The sequence below is a fragment of the Microtus oregoni genome, unplaced genomic scaffold (assembly GCF_018167655.1).
Source record: "Microtus oregoni isolate MIOR12 unplaced genomic scaffold, Mior012 000041F_ref0000270, whole genome shotgun sequence".
Taxonomy (NCBI): Eukaryota; Metazoa; Chordata; class Mammalia; order Rodentia; family Cricetidae; genus Microtus; species Microtus oregoni.
In genome coordinates, this window is record NW_024543208.1 from 20330728 (window position 1) to 20345122 (window position 14395).

The following is a 14395-nucleotide window of genomic DNA, read 5'->3' on the forward strand; positions in this document are numbered from 1 at the left end:
GTTATTTGTACATCCAGGTTTGGGATGATTATAGTCTGGGTATTGAATCTTGTGTTATCTTAGTTGGATTGTTGTTTTGTTCTTTTATTATCTCTTTCCTTTATCATCTTTCGTCTGAAGGGCAAAGGGTTCTGTTGATTGCATGTTTTCGGGTCTAATAGGCTCTCTCAGCTGAGGTTTGTAAACGTTTGGGTGCCTAGATCCAGCATATCCTTCTATCCCTCAGATTGGTGTGGGCTGTACCTGTGCCTACGGAGTCTGTTTTTCTAACTGGTGTAGGCTGTACTGTGTCTATGAAATCTGCTGGAGTTGTGGAAGGGGCTGGCAAAGAGAAGGAAGATGAGGTGGGTGGGATTGGGCAATGGAATGGGTCTTGGGGGAGCAAAATCCAGTGAGCATTAATGGTGCAGCTTTCAGGCAGTTCTTTCACCTGCTGACTAGCTATTGGAAACTGTACCAGAGCAGCAGAGTTCCACTAGAGTTGAGGGTGGGGATCAGCTGCCTTGATGGTGCTGATATGGGAGGAGAGGGGTCATGGGATGTGTCCTATGGCTTAGAATCTGGAGGCTGGGGAAGTTCAGCTGGGAGATTAGTCACTCACCTGTTCTTCCAACTAGTTTGTGTTGCAAGGAGGGGCTGCTTGTTCATCCCTGATGCCTGGCTAGCTTAGCCCTGAAATAACCACAAAGAAACTATATTAGTTAAATCACTGCTTGGCCCATTAGCTCTAGTTTCTTAATGGCTAATTTTTACATCTTAATTTAACCCATTTCTATTAATCTGTGTATTGCCTCATGGCAGTGGCTTATCAGGTAAAATTCCCATTGTCTATCTCTGATGGATCCATGGCATCTCTCTGACTCTGCTTTCTTCTTCCCAGAATTTAATTGCATCTTCCCTGCCTACCTAAGTTCTGCCCTATCAGGCCAAAGCAGTTTCCCTTTTCATCAACCAATACAAGCAACACAGAAATAAGGACCTCCCACACCAGGTGTGAGCTGTATCTGTGCCCAGGAGGCCAGCTGGAGTTTTGGGGAAGAGATGGACATGGGGAGGATGATGAGATGGGTGGAGCTGGGAGTCTGAGTGTGTCTTGGGGGAGCAGAACCCAGTGCGTGGTTGTGGTGGAGCCTGCAAACACATTTCTCAGAATACCTACATTTTAATGAAGGATATTATATAAATATGTTGAGAGCCAAGCTAGAATCAAGGCGAGGGCAATTTCTAGGAAGTGTATAGAGTGTGCCAATACTCAAATCCTTATAAGGAAATCAAAGAAAATGTACTTCAACACATTAAAGTGATGGATTTCAATTTTGGATTGGAAAATGCACTTTATACCAACACAAAGAATGATTAACAGTGTCATTAATGACATATAAATGAAAAATGAAGGTAATCATCATATGACAGCTTTCACAAACTTTAGTTTTCACCTTAGCGAGATCAGGGTTTAACACAATTAGTGAAAAATTTAGTCCCTGTTCTGTACATCTAGCTGACTGCAAACAAACCTGACTCAGAAAGAAAATTAATATTAGACTATTAGAATTATTCTAAGTATATCATTTAAAGCATTTGAAATTTAATTATCGAGGGTTTCTCATTACCATGTATGATGGAAAAATTACACAGAGAGAGCAAAGATTTTCCAAAATTTGATAATATAATAAGTATCAAATTAAGGTGTTCTAATTATTAGAATGTATGTAAAGTAAGCATTCTTAATCATGAATATCAAACTCTGTAATAATTACACTTGCATCCCCTCTATCCTATTTATCACCGTATAGCAAACCTGACTCATTATCAGCTTCTTTCTTTTTGGCAGTGGTAATGCTTCAATGGAACCCAGAGACTTGTGTATACCAAAGCAGCTCATGCATTAAGTTATATCCACTGGTTATTGGCTTTTTAATATTTAATTGTCAATTAAAAAAAGAAGTCACCACCTCAGACAAAATGTAAGGAAATAGTAACTCTAAAAGTTCAATAAAAATGGGTTGAGTAAGAAAGTTTCTTATGCAATCACAAGAACTTCAATTTAAATCCCTAGCGCGCACGCGCGCGCGCACACACACACACACACACACACACACACACACACACACATATATATATATACATACATACATATAAATGACAGATGCGATTATATTTGCCTGTTGTTCCAGCATTGAGAAGCAGAAGCAGTGTTGGGATCTTGCTGTCCAGATAGCCCACAAACCTAGCCAAAGCAGGGACCTTGAGTTTGCTGAGTGACTTTGTCTAGTGGCACTAAGGTGAAGAAGGACAGAGAAAGGCACACATGGTCCTCCTCCATCTTCCAAGTGTGTGTGCATAGACAGGGACCCACATTTACAATAGAATCTGAGCAATTGAAATGAAGTGAGTTAATAATAAGTTTCTGATACATCCTCAGAGAATGAAGAGAGAAATGCAGTAAATGTGAACTAAATATAAATAATTTTTTACAATGCTCATACCTTAATTGGATATTTATATTAATTTATATTAACCCATCTACTGAAACATCATGGTAGAAGAGAAGGGGGGAGGGAGGAAGGACCAGAGTGTGGAATAGATGATGGTGCATAGGGAGGAGTACTCTGAAATACCACTTGCTAGACATGACATGGCTATGACAAGCATAAACTCACAGCAGCTGTTACTACCTTCATAAGACCTGTACAAGACTAAGCTATTCAAAATCTTAAAAAATGTTGCAGGAGAGAACTGCGTATTGGTTCCCGCTGCCCAGAACTGAAATAATCACAAAGAAACTATATTAGTTAAATCACTGCTTGGCCAACTAGCTCTAGCTTCTTATTGGCTAACTCTTACATATTAATTTAATCCATCTCCATTAATCTGTGTATCACCACGTGACTGTGGCTTACCGGCTAAAGTTCCCAATGTCTCTCTCTGGTGGGCTACATGGCTTCTTCCCTATTACTCCACCTCCTTTCTCCCAGCATTTAGCTTAGTTTTCCCCACCTAACGTAGTTCTGCCCTACTATAGGTCCACAGAAGTTTCTTTATTCATTAATGGTAATCACAGTATACAGAGGGAAATCCTACATCAAAGAAAGATGTCCTGAATAGATGATTTCAAGGTTCCACCTAATACTGGGGAACTATTGAAAATGAGGTAGTTGCTGGAGAAGCAGAATTAGTATTTAGTGAGCTGTTTCTCATGCTTCAGTGAATGTTCTCCCATCAATGTTCACATCGATAGCCCTAACAGTACTTAATGAGTTTTTTTTATTTTTTAACGAGGCAGGGAAATATATGATATGGGGAATTGTTGGAGTAGGAAGGTATGCATAGGCATAACCATATTTCATTGTAAATATGCATGAAGTTCTCAAAAATAAAAATGTTACACCATGTTAAGCCACAAGCAAAATTCCTATTCAAGATATTATTGGGAGAGCAACACTTTCTCTTCAAATATCAGTAAGAAAGAAAGGAATTGGCATTTACATATCATCTCCTGTACTATATTATCTAACAATACTAAATTTAGGTTGTTTTTATATTTAGTCAAGCCTCTAAAAATTTAAATAACTTGCTCAAGATGACATAGTAAGTAGTGAGAGTCACAAATAAAAACACAGAAATATGAATCCAAACTCAATCCCTTTCTGCCATGATAGCAAAAGACGATTGAAGTTAAAAATAATTACTGAAAAATAGTTCCCTTCTGTAAAGCTAATTTGAATTATAATTATCATTTACAAATAGTTTCAAAGTATAATAAATCAATCTTGTACAAATTAACCAAGACTAGGAAAAAGTAGAATTTAAAAATTTTTCTTAATTTTTAAACTTAAATATAATTACAATTTCAATTTAAACATTTATTTAAATGCAATTATCTTACACATATATTGCTTACTGAATGCATATTGAATATGCTCTGTGTGCTACACACTGTATTAAGAGTGGGATGTATAATTATGAATTATACTAATTATGTCTTTGTGAAATCAAAATTCGAACTTTTTGTGTCTTCAAATTAGCTTTAATGGGAAATTTGTTGCTATGGAAATCCTCACAAGACAGAAGTAAGTATATTTAGGAGAATAGCATGCTTCTGAAGGAAGAAGATATTTCCATAAGCCACATAGGAGCATTTATCTGATTACTTTGTCTTCATACTGGGCACCTAATGATTTGTTTTTGCTAACAGACTCTGGGAAATCTACCCTTATCATCCGCTCACTTTCCTTTCTGTTTTCTCATTTCCAGCCTTCTCTTCTCCGTAACTCCTTTTCTTACTACTTCACTCTACTGTCTTCTTCAGACACTCATGGTAAAGACAGCATTAGAAATTCCTCATATACAGAGAAACACTGTCTTGAAAAAAGAAAAAAAAGAAATTCCTCATAAAGGGTCTGCCAGAAGGCAAACTTCTGGCAGGTAGGCTGCTCCAACACCCCACCCCATTGATCAGGCCCTGTAAACTACAAGGCCCACTCTTCCCCCAAACCCACCTATCCCCCATAACCTCAGAGGAACTCTGAAGCACAAGCTGTGTCTGCACAGAGAAGACAAAGAAAACAGACCAAGAGACTGAAACTACACAGAGTCAACCAAGACAGCAGGCTAAAAGACACAGCTGACTTGCTGAGACACAGACAATGACTGCATAATACAGACCAAGAGCAACTCCCTAAGACATAGACAGAAACTGCAAGGATTGGATCAAGAGGAAAAGACACTGCGGACACCAATTGGGGGAACAGATAAGAAGGCATCAATGCAAGAATTAGTTAAACAACCTAAAAAAACAATATGGTAAAACCAGAACCCTGTGTCATGAATCAAATGACCTTAACAGACATATATAAAACATACCATCCAAACACAAAAGAATATATCATCTTCTTACTACCTCAAGGAACCTTCTCTAAATCTGACCACATATTCAATAACAAAGCAAACCTCAACGGATACAAAAAAATGGTATAATTTTCTATATTTTATCATATCATCATGATTTAAAGTTAGAACTTAACAACAATACTACTCTCAGAAAGCCTACATACTCATGGAAATTGAACAGTGCTCAGTTGAATCACCCCTGTGTCAAGGAAGAAATAAGGAAAGAAAGTAATGTTTTCCTATAATTCAACAAAAATGAGGGCACAATGTACCCAAACCTAACGGACACTGAAAGCAGTGCTAAGAGGAAAGTACATGGCACTAAGTGCCTACATAAAGAAAGTGGAGGAATCTGACACTAGCGACTTAACAGCACACCTGAAAGCTCTAGAGCAAAAAGAAGCAGGCTCAACCAGGAGGAGTAGATGACAGGAAATAATCAAATCGAGGGCTGAAACCAATAAAACAGAAACAAAGAAAACAGTACAAAGAATCAATGAGACAAAGTGCTGGTTCTTTGAGAAAATCAATAAGATAGACAAACCTTGTTCCAAACTAACCAAAAGGCAGAGAGAGAACATCCTGAGTGAAGTAACCCAGACCCAGAAAGATGATCATGGTATGCAGTCACTCAAAGGTGAATACCAGCTGAAAATCGGAGGATAAGGAGCCTATAGCTCAGGACATTAGAGAAGCTAAGTAACAAGGAGAATCCTAAGAGAAACATGCACAGATCCCCCTCAGAAAGGGAAATCGACAAGATCTCTTGAGAAACTGGGAGCCTGAGACAGGAAGGCATAAGGGGAAGAGGAGGGGAAAAGTTGAGGGGGGAGGGAAACTCGAGGAAACAGGATAGTCGAGATGGGGGAAGGACAGAGACAGAGAGCAAGGAAAGAGCTATCTTGATTGAGGGAGCCATTATGGGGCTAGCAAGAAATCTGACAATAGAGAAATTCCCAGGAATCCACAAAAATGACCCCAGCTAAGACCCTAAGCAATAGTGGAGAGGATGTCCAAACTGGACTTCCAGCATTTCCATAGTCACTCAGTTCTAGAGTCCTCCTATTTTATTACCTGCTCTAGAAATTTATCACATAGTGGCTAAGAACCAAAAGTGAGTAGCTCTAGGTATTTAACACAGACACACACAAATGGCTTGGGAAAAAAGAGATAGTTGTCATACACTTTCAGTTAAATTGGAACTGTTTATAATCTATCATAGTAAACCCATTCCATATTTATCACACAAATGTCTAATGCTATATGCAAAACATGCTTTGTATGTGAAATATTCTAGTATTTTCCAAAGAATCTTTGCAATGATGAAGAAGAGATAGGTAATAAAGTATGGGTCTGTAAAGAGTAATTATTTATTTCCTCAGATGTGTGAGTCTTTAAGTAATTTCAAAACAATCACTTTATCAGAAGTGAGTACACAAAATCCAAGTATACAATTGTGCAAACATGCTACAACAGCATCAGTTCTAATTTTCTTTCACTATGGGATTATTGAGAATAAGCATTAGACCTTTTCAAACAGAGGAACATCGTCTTTCTCTTAATCATGTTGTATCTTACTGGAAAGGACAAATTCCAGACCACTTATCCTACTAGCCCTGATTCCATTGAGGAAAGAAAAATTCTGAATTATGAGAATAATGGAGCCCCTTTCGACATGACAGAAAATTACCCTTAATGAAATATAATAATCTCTCTAAATACTACACATTAAGCATTTGGGACAGAAATGTACGTTAATGTATTATACCACTAACAAAGTAAGTGATAAGCCCTTAGGACCTTCAAGATTGTTCAGGACCTCAAAGGACCCACTGACATTGCGTTAAGGATGCAATCACTGGAAATGCGGTTCACTGCTAATTTGTCATTGGTTCTATTTTTTCCCCTCGGGCCGAAAATTTCAACTATACTACCAGCACTGTCATTCAAAGTACAAGCTAAGAAATTTCACATTCTGACTATATCCTCCAATTTTAGATATTGAGAGAATGAGACCTTTATTTGAAATGCCTTTAAGGTAGTTGGAGAAGCAGAGTCGATTTGTAAGTAATTATGTTTTATTTCATAGGTGACCAAAAGGGAATACAACTTTTTAAAAGCAGTACTAATTTAAATGGTGACTTATTTCCTATGTAGCAGAAGCTCTTACATTCTTATCCTGTAATCTTAGTCTTTTCCACTATATAGATTTATTTTCTCTGGACCTTGGGTGTCTTTTTAATTTCTAGACATGGAGAACTGTCTGATTCCATTAGGGTAATCTATATTTATTTACTTTTGCTATTTATTTTACTTTATGTGTATGAGTGTTTGACAAGTGTATTTATGTGCACTCGGTGCATGCAAAAGCACACATAGGACAGAAGAGGTGTAGGTAGGATCGTTTGGAACTGGAGCTACAGATGCTTGTGAGTCACCATGTGGATGTTGGGGACCATACCTGGGTCCTCTGCCAGAGCAGCAAATGCTCGTAGACACTGAGCTGTTGTAAGAGGCCGCTTGTTTGTTCCCAGTTGCTCAGTCCCGAAACAATCACACAGAAACCATATTATTTGCAATACTGTTTGGCCAATAGCTTAAATATATTTCTGGATAACTCATATCTTAAATTAACCCATCTCCATTAATCTGTGTATCACCATGAGGCTGTGTCTTACTGGGTAAAATTCCGGTGTCTGTCTCCAGCAGGCCTATATATATGACTTCTTTCTAACTCTGCCTTCTTTCACCCAGCATTCAGTTCAGTTTCCCCCACCTAGCTCTACTCTTTTGCCTTATTACAGACCAAGACAGTTTCTTTATTAACCAATGGTATTCACAGCATACAGAGGGGAATCCCACATCACTGAACCATTTCTCTAAACCCTCATTTCTTTTTAATTAATTGATTTTTGTAAGTATGTGTTTGTACACAGGTATGTGTTTGTGTATGTGTGTGTACATGGGAATGTACATATATACATTTTTAGTCAAGAGGTCAATTTTTAATTATCTGCCTTGATTTCTAGATATATTTTTTGAAGTAGAGGCTCTCATTGAATTGGGAAATAATGAACTGGCTTGATTGGCTGGTCAATGAGCTCTATGGAACTACCTATCTACCTATCTATGTCCTAACCTGCTCAGGTGATTTCAGATCTCACCATGATAGCCTTTACATGCTAAAAAACCAAGTTGTTATGCTTGTGCAGTAGACATTTTACTGGCTCAGCCATCTTCCCAGACCTGAATTAGATGAAAATAGTAATAAGGAAAAATTGTGAGATAGAGCTTCATCTAAGTTAGCAAGACAGGGAACAAATTGAACAATGTCAATCAGAAATACCCAGATAATTGAGAAAAATATCATAAACAAGAGGGGCAAGTATAACTCTAATGTGACATGTTTTCTTGAGAGAACTGAAATTTTAATGCTTGATGAGAAAAGTTGTCTGTCCTGAACTTGAATAGGCAAAGAGTGGCGATTTGAAATTATAATTTTTTCTTTAAAATGATAAAAGGGAAACAATGATTCTTTATCAACAATTGTTTTCAGTTAGAAAATGAATAGAGGATGTCATTCTATAATGGTAAACTAGTTGTGAATCTTCTGCATACAAATTAAATTTAATTATCTTAAACAATGAAGAAAAGCTGCTAACTCAGACTTAAATTTAGCAAAGACATGGCCAAACAGCTCTGTGATATCATTCATTATAGATTTCTTTTATCTCTTTTCTTGATATTCTAAAGTAATTCTTCAATCCAAAACGAGCCTTAACTTTAATAGAAAACTTTCTTAAAGGTAATAAGAAGGAGGTCAACTTCTGGCAATAAAGAAACACTTATATAGTTATACCTAGTAGAATGAAAGCTTCTTGTTTTTGTCCCCCAGCACAATTCTTGGTAAAAATAATCCAACTTCTTTGCAACAAGTACAGAGAAAAAAAATCATTCTACAATTTAGCTTAGCCAAAATCGTGTTAGGGTGCCAGCGGTAGTGGGGGAAGGCAGTTGGCAGCTTCTACAAAACAGACTTGCATCATAGACAAGAGTAAACATTTAATTTCAGTGTATTTAAAATAAAAGAATAATATATCCTGAGTACTCTAATTGTCAAATACATTTAAGTGGCAGGTTTGATTTTGTAGCAGGTGGTAGAAACTGTCTTGGAATTTTCTGATGTCTCTGTAAAGTCCTTAAGAATAGGAAATATTCTGCTTTGTGGGTCATGAGCAACTGGTCTACCTGAAATAAAAGGGGATAGTCAGCTTATCTGCTTACAGCTAAGAAGTACAATTTCTTTAAGGTCAACTTCATTTCTTTTCCTTTATTGCTTCTTATGCCTTTTCTTCATTGAATTCTTGCCCTTGTCACTTACAACACAGGCCTATAGGGAGAACACAATTCAAAAAGTGATGATGCTCACAACATGGCTTTCCGAATCAATAGAATTATTTTAATATAATTTGCATTCCCTTCAGTCTTTTGAAATGAATTCAAGAAAGATATAAAAGACAGCCTACCCAAGTCCAGTAATATGACTTTGGGTATTTTCCTATAAGTTAAGCATACAGTTAATGCACTTGTCTCTTCATTTTCTTATGATTCAATGAAAAGGAAATGCTGAACTGAAACTCACCTATGAAATTTATTTATGTTAAAACATGTCTGTTTCAACTTTTGTCTTTCAACAATTTACTAGAGTATTTGCCAATTTTACAATAACTTAAACACTTCTTGTGATTAAACAGTCCTAACTATAATGTTAAAAGAATTAATGCTATTAACTTTCCCCTTAACACTGATTTCATTTTGTTCCATAAATTTTGTATGTTGTGTGGTCATTTTCACTGACTTTTAGGAAATCTTTAATTTCTTCCTTTATTTCTTCCTTGCCCCATTGGTGATTCAGGTGAGCATTGTTTAATTTCCATGTGTTTATGGGCTTCCTGAAATTAGTGTTGCTGTTAAATTCTAATTTTAAGCCATGGCAATTCAGTAAGATATATGGGGTTGTTCCAATTCTTTTTGTATATGTTAAGGTTTATTTTGTTACCTAGTATGTGATCAATTTTTAAGAACGTTCCATTAGGTGCTGAGAAGAAAGTATATTCTTTTAAGTTTGGATGGAATGTTCTATATATGTCTGTTAAGTGAATTTGAGTCAAAACATCTGTTAGTTCCCTTATTTCTCTGTTAAGTTTCTATCTGGCAGACCTGTCCAGTGGTGAGAATGGAGTGTTGAAGTTTCCCACTATTAGTGTGTGGTGCTTAATGTGTCATTTAAACTTTAGTAGTGTTACTTTTACATATGAGGGTGCCCTTTTATTTGTGGTATAGATGTTCAGTATTAAGAAATTAGTCATCAAAATAACAAATAATCCAGTTAAAAAATGTGGTACAGACCTTAACGAAAAACTCTCAACAGATGAATCTAAAATGGCTGAAAAACACTTAAGGAAATGTTCAACATCCTTAGCCATGAGAGAAATGCAAATCACTTTGGATATCAGTATAGCAATTTCTCAGAAAACTAGAGCAGAACATTCTTTAAGACCCAGCAATACCACTTTTGGGTATACACACAAAAGATGCTTGATCATGTCTTAAGGACATGTGCTTAACTTTGTTCATAGCAGCATTGTTTGTCATAGCCAGAACCTGAAAACAACTTACATGCCCGTTGGCTGAAGAATGGGTAAGGAAAATGTGGGACATTTACACAATGGAGTACTATACAGCAGAAAAATAATAACATCTTGTAATTTGCAGGCAAATGGATGAGTCTAGAAACCATCATATCGATGAGGTAAACCAGAACCAGAAAACAAATATAATATGTACTTGCTCATAAGTGGCTTTTAGACATAAAGCAAAGAAAAGCCAGCCTACAATTCACATTCCCAGAGAACCTAGGCAACAAAAAGGACCCTAAGAGAGTTATATATGGATTTAATTTACATGGGAAATAGAAAAAGACAAGATCTCCTGAGTAAATTTGGAACATGGGGACCATGGAAGACAGTAGAAGAGAAGGGAGGAGGAAAGGAGGGAAGCAGAGAAAAATATATAGCTCAATAAAAACAAAATAAATAAATAAAAGAATTAGACACTTTAGGATACAAAATCTAGGGATCAGTCTCAAGATCCCATACATGTGAGGTAAATGCCGTAATACTGAGATACTACCCAGCTCCAAATACTCTCTTGTATCAAGAAGGAATAAATGAAGACTCTGAACTTTTCATTTATTTCTGCATAAGTAATAAAAGCAAATTTCTGCTGCTGTCACACACATGTGCTATATACACACACATATATATATATACTTTCACATAAATATACATGCATAAACATATATATATATATATATAAGTATACTTATATACACATAAGTGTGCATTATAAACTATGGTTGGTATTTAAATAATTCCTCTAAAATTTAGTCATCTCTTTGTACAGCTGGCTCTTTAAGTGACATGCCTGATCACAGAAAGTTGTTCTACTACTCTATTTCTCATTGTTCTAGTCTGATCCAACTTTCCCCCTTAGGGTTTGCTAGTGAAATGTCCTCCAAAGGGTATTCGACTGAGAAATTTGTTCTTTATAAAGCCACAATTCTATTTGTAAAGCATACTCAGGAAAAAGTAAGCTGAGCAATCGCAGTTCTTTACATTCCAACTTAATATACTATCCTTCATGCTATACAAATAGACTAATTGTTTGCACTGTTGCCAAACAACCCCATTTTGTACACAAACACTCCTCTAAAGTCATACTTTATTCAGAAAATATTATGGGAATCTTGATTTAATGCAAAATGATTTTAGGTATATTATTGGGTATCTCTTTCATTTTGAATGAAATTAAAATGTCATTAGATTTGCTGTGGCTTCAATATCAGTTTGCCCTCCTCTATAGCCTGTGTCCTGAGCCATACTGACACCTTCTGCAGGAATTCTCAGCAGTGGGCTGTCCCATGTTACATTAGAAGTATGTACAACTGGAAGGCAGTGATCAAAAATGCAGTTAAGTCAAATGAGATTCAAAGGGACTCTGTAGAGCGCACTATTCAGGCACTGAAGTAGTATAACATAGTCAAGGATATTGTGACCCATATCAAGAAGGAGTTTGACAAGAAGTATTACCCACACCACCTGACACTGCAATGAGGTATGGAACTTTGATAGTTGTATGACACATGAAACCAAACAATTTATCTTCTTCGATCTACACCAGGTGGCCATTTTCTATTCAAATCTGGTTAAAACATGGATTGTGCCAAATACTCTGTATCCATCCCAAAATAAGGACTACATCTTAAAGTTCAAAAAGGCCAGACACTGACCTGTCAGTCTTGCTAAAGGATCACCTCATTTTGAATCCATTGCATTTGGTACCAGGCATCACCCTCTCTCTTGGAGAGTTTGTGATTATAAAATATTTACTAAAACAGCTTATATTTGGTTTATTTTCCAGTATATTCTTCTGTACCCCACATTTTCTCCCTTCTGCAATTCCTTTAAAAATAAATCTGCTGGAGATGTAGTACATTAAAAATAAAAATAAGGATTGAAACTGAATCCTCCTTGAAGAATAACTGTTTTTATTGATAGTTTTGTTTTTGTGGAAATAGTCTCCTTACCACATGTTTCCTTTCCTTTCTATTATTTTATAAAAGTTCAAATGTTTTTAAATGCTCAATGAAAACAAAGTATTATATAAAGTGTTATGTAACTTTAATAAAAAATTAAGATCATATCATACAATGAGCGTATTATCTGTAAATTTCATTTTGTTTCAAGTAACATAAAATAAATATATTCAACTTAAAGAGTTTCAAAATGCAGGAAATTGTATTGATTTTATTTTTTTCTTTAATTGTCCAAATAAACTTTATAACCAAGAAAATTACATGGTTATAAACATTCATATAGTATTTGATTGCTATATACTTATAGACATCATATTGGCCCCTAATGATTTTTGACAATCTGTCAAAAAGGAAAGAAAACAGTCATTATAATGTTCCATTCCTTTTAAAACTTAGCTTAGAATAATTTTGATGCCATAGAAGTAAAGTGATTCAGTTCCGGAAGACAGTGTGCAAGTGTAATTTCAAATAATAGGCTATACTGCCTGGCTTGGTCTAATTAGTGTGGAAAGTACAACAATTGGGTTTGTGAGAATAATTTTAAGTGACTGTAGAGATTGCAGAACATCATAAAATGATAAGATAGGAGACGTTTTAGAATTGGGACAGCTGCTTGAGATGTGAAGGAAAACGGAAAGTGGGTACCACAAATGTTTCAGATTTTACATACTCAATTAGATGCACAAAATGTATTTTTTAAATCACACATCTGTCCATGATTTTCAAACAAATGCATTTGCCAACACATGGTGTGTTTAGAACACATGAATACACTAATCAATTTGTCCTCTAAAACTTCATTGTAGGTTGTATACGTATATACAAACATGGGTATGGGTTTGCATATGCATATATGTGTACGTGTGTATTTATGTATGTACATATTTATGTATGCATTATCAAAAATAAGATTTGCAGATCTGAAATGAAAGCCATGAGTCTCTGAATAAAGAAGCCCAGCTGTGACTTTGCCCAGAAAATGGTCTATGTTCAAATGCCTTTCTCTGCAAGACGTGGAGGTTACCTTGCTGTTCCCTAGGCCTCTCTTTTGCATTTGCAGGTGAATCGTGGGGTTCTGGAGCATGTGACATGATCTGGCGTCATGAGAGGAAACATTAAAATACAATAAAACTTGCTAAAAGATGAGCATACTGAGCCTGCTGGCACTGACAGTCCCTGCATTCTCTGTCTATAATCATAATCTGTATAGTCCTGCTATCCCACTGTGCCTGAACATGTCATCTGCCCACAGCAATGCATGAAACTAGGTGGGCAGACTGTCGTGATTGTCACTATGGATCACCTGAGAAAATGAGAGAAAGAATTGTGGAAGGGAGGTATAGGGAACAGCCCCTTGGCTGTTCACAGTGGAATGCGTCCAAATGGAGGCCCTTATATGGGTAAAGGCACAATGAAGATTTATTTGCACAGACGATCTCTAGACCATGGACTTTATGTAAGATTTGAAAATCTTATCTGTGATGCTCTGTCTGAAAATAAGATATCAACAGAATCGCTGGTATAACGTCATAATCCAGGAATACCAGATCATCCTGGAACATGAGGGTTATGAAAATAGTACAATGAGATTCATTGACCCTAGTGAACTCCCCAGTGATAAAGGAAGAAATAAAGAACTTTGGACAATCACTTCTTGAAATGATAGAAAGGCATGTAATCATATGATAAGGGGTTGCTATGAGGAAGAAGTCCTACAGACTAAATTATACTTTGGAAAAAAAAAGCATGTGATAAAACCGGACTCTCCGAACATGGCGAACAATGAGGGCTGATGAGAAGCCAAGGACAATGGCACTGGGTTTTGACCATACTTCATGCTCTGGCTTT

At 36.3% G+C, this 14395-nt stretch overlaps 1 pseudogene; it reads left to right on the forward strand.

The window, feature by feature from the left end:
- Nucleotides 1-11888: 11888 nt before the first annotated feature.
- LOC121433803 lies at nucleotides 11889-12240 on the forward strand (annotated as a pseudogene).
- The last annotated feature ends 2155 nt before the right edge of the window (nucleotides 12241-14395 follow it).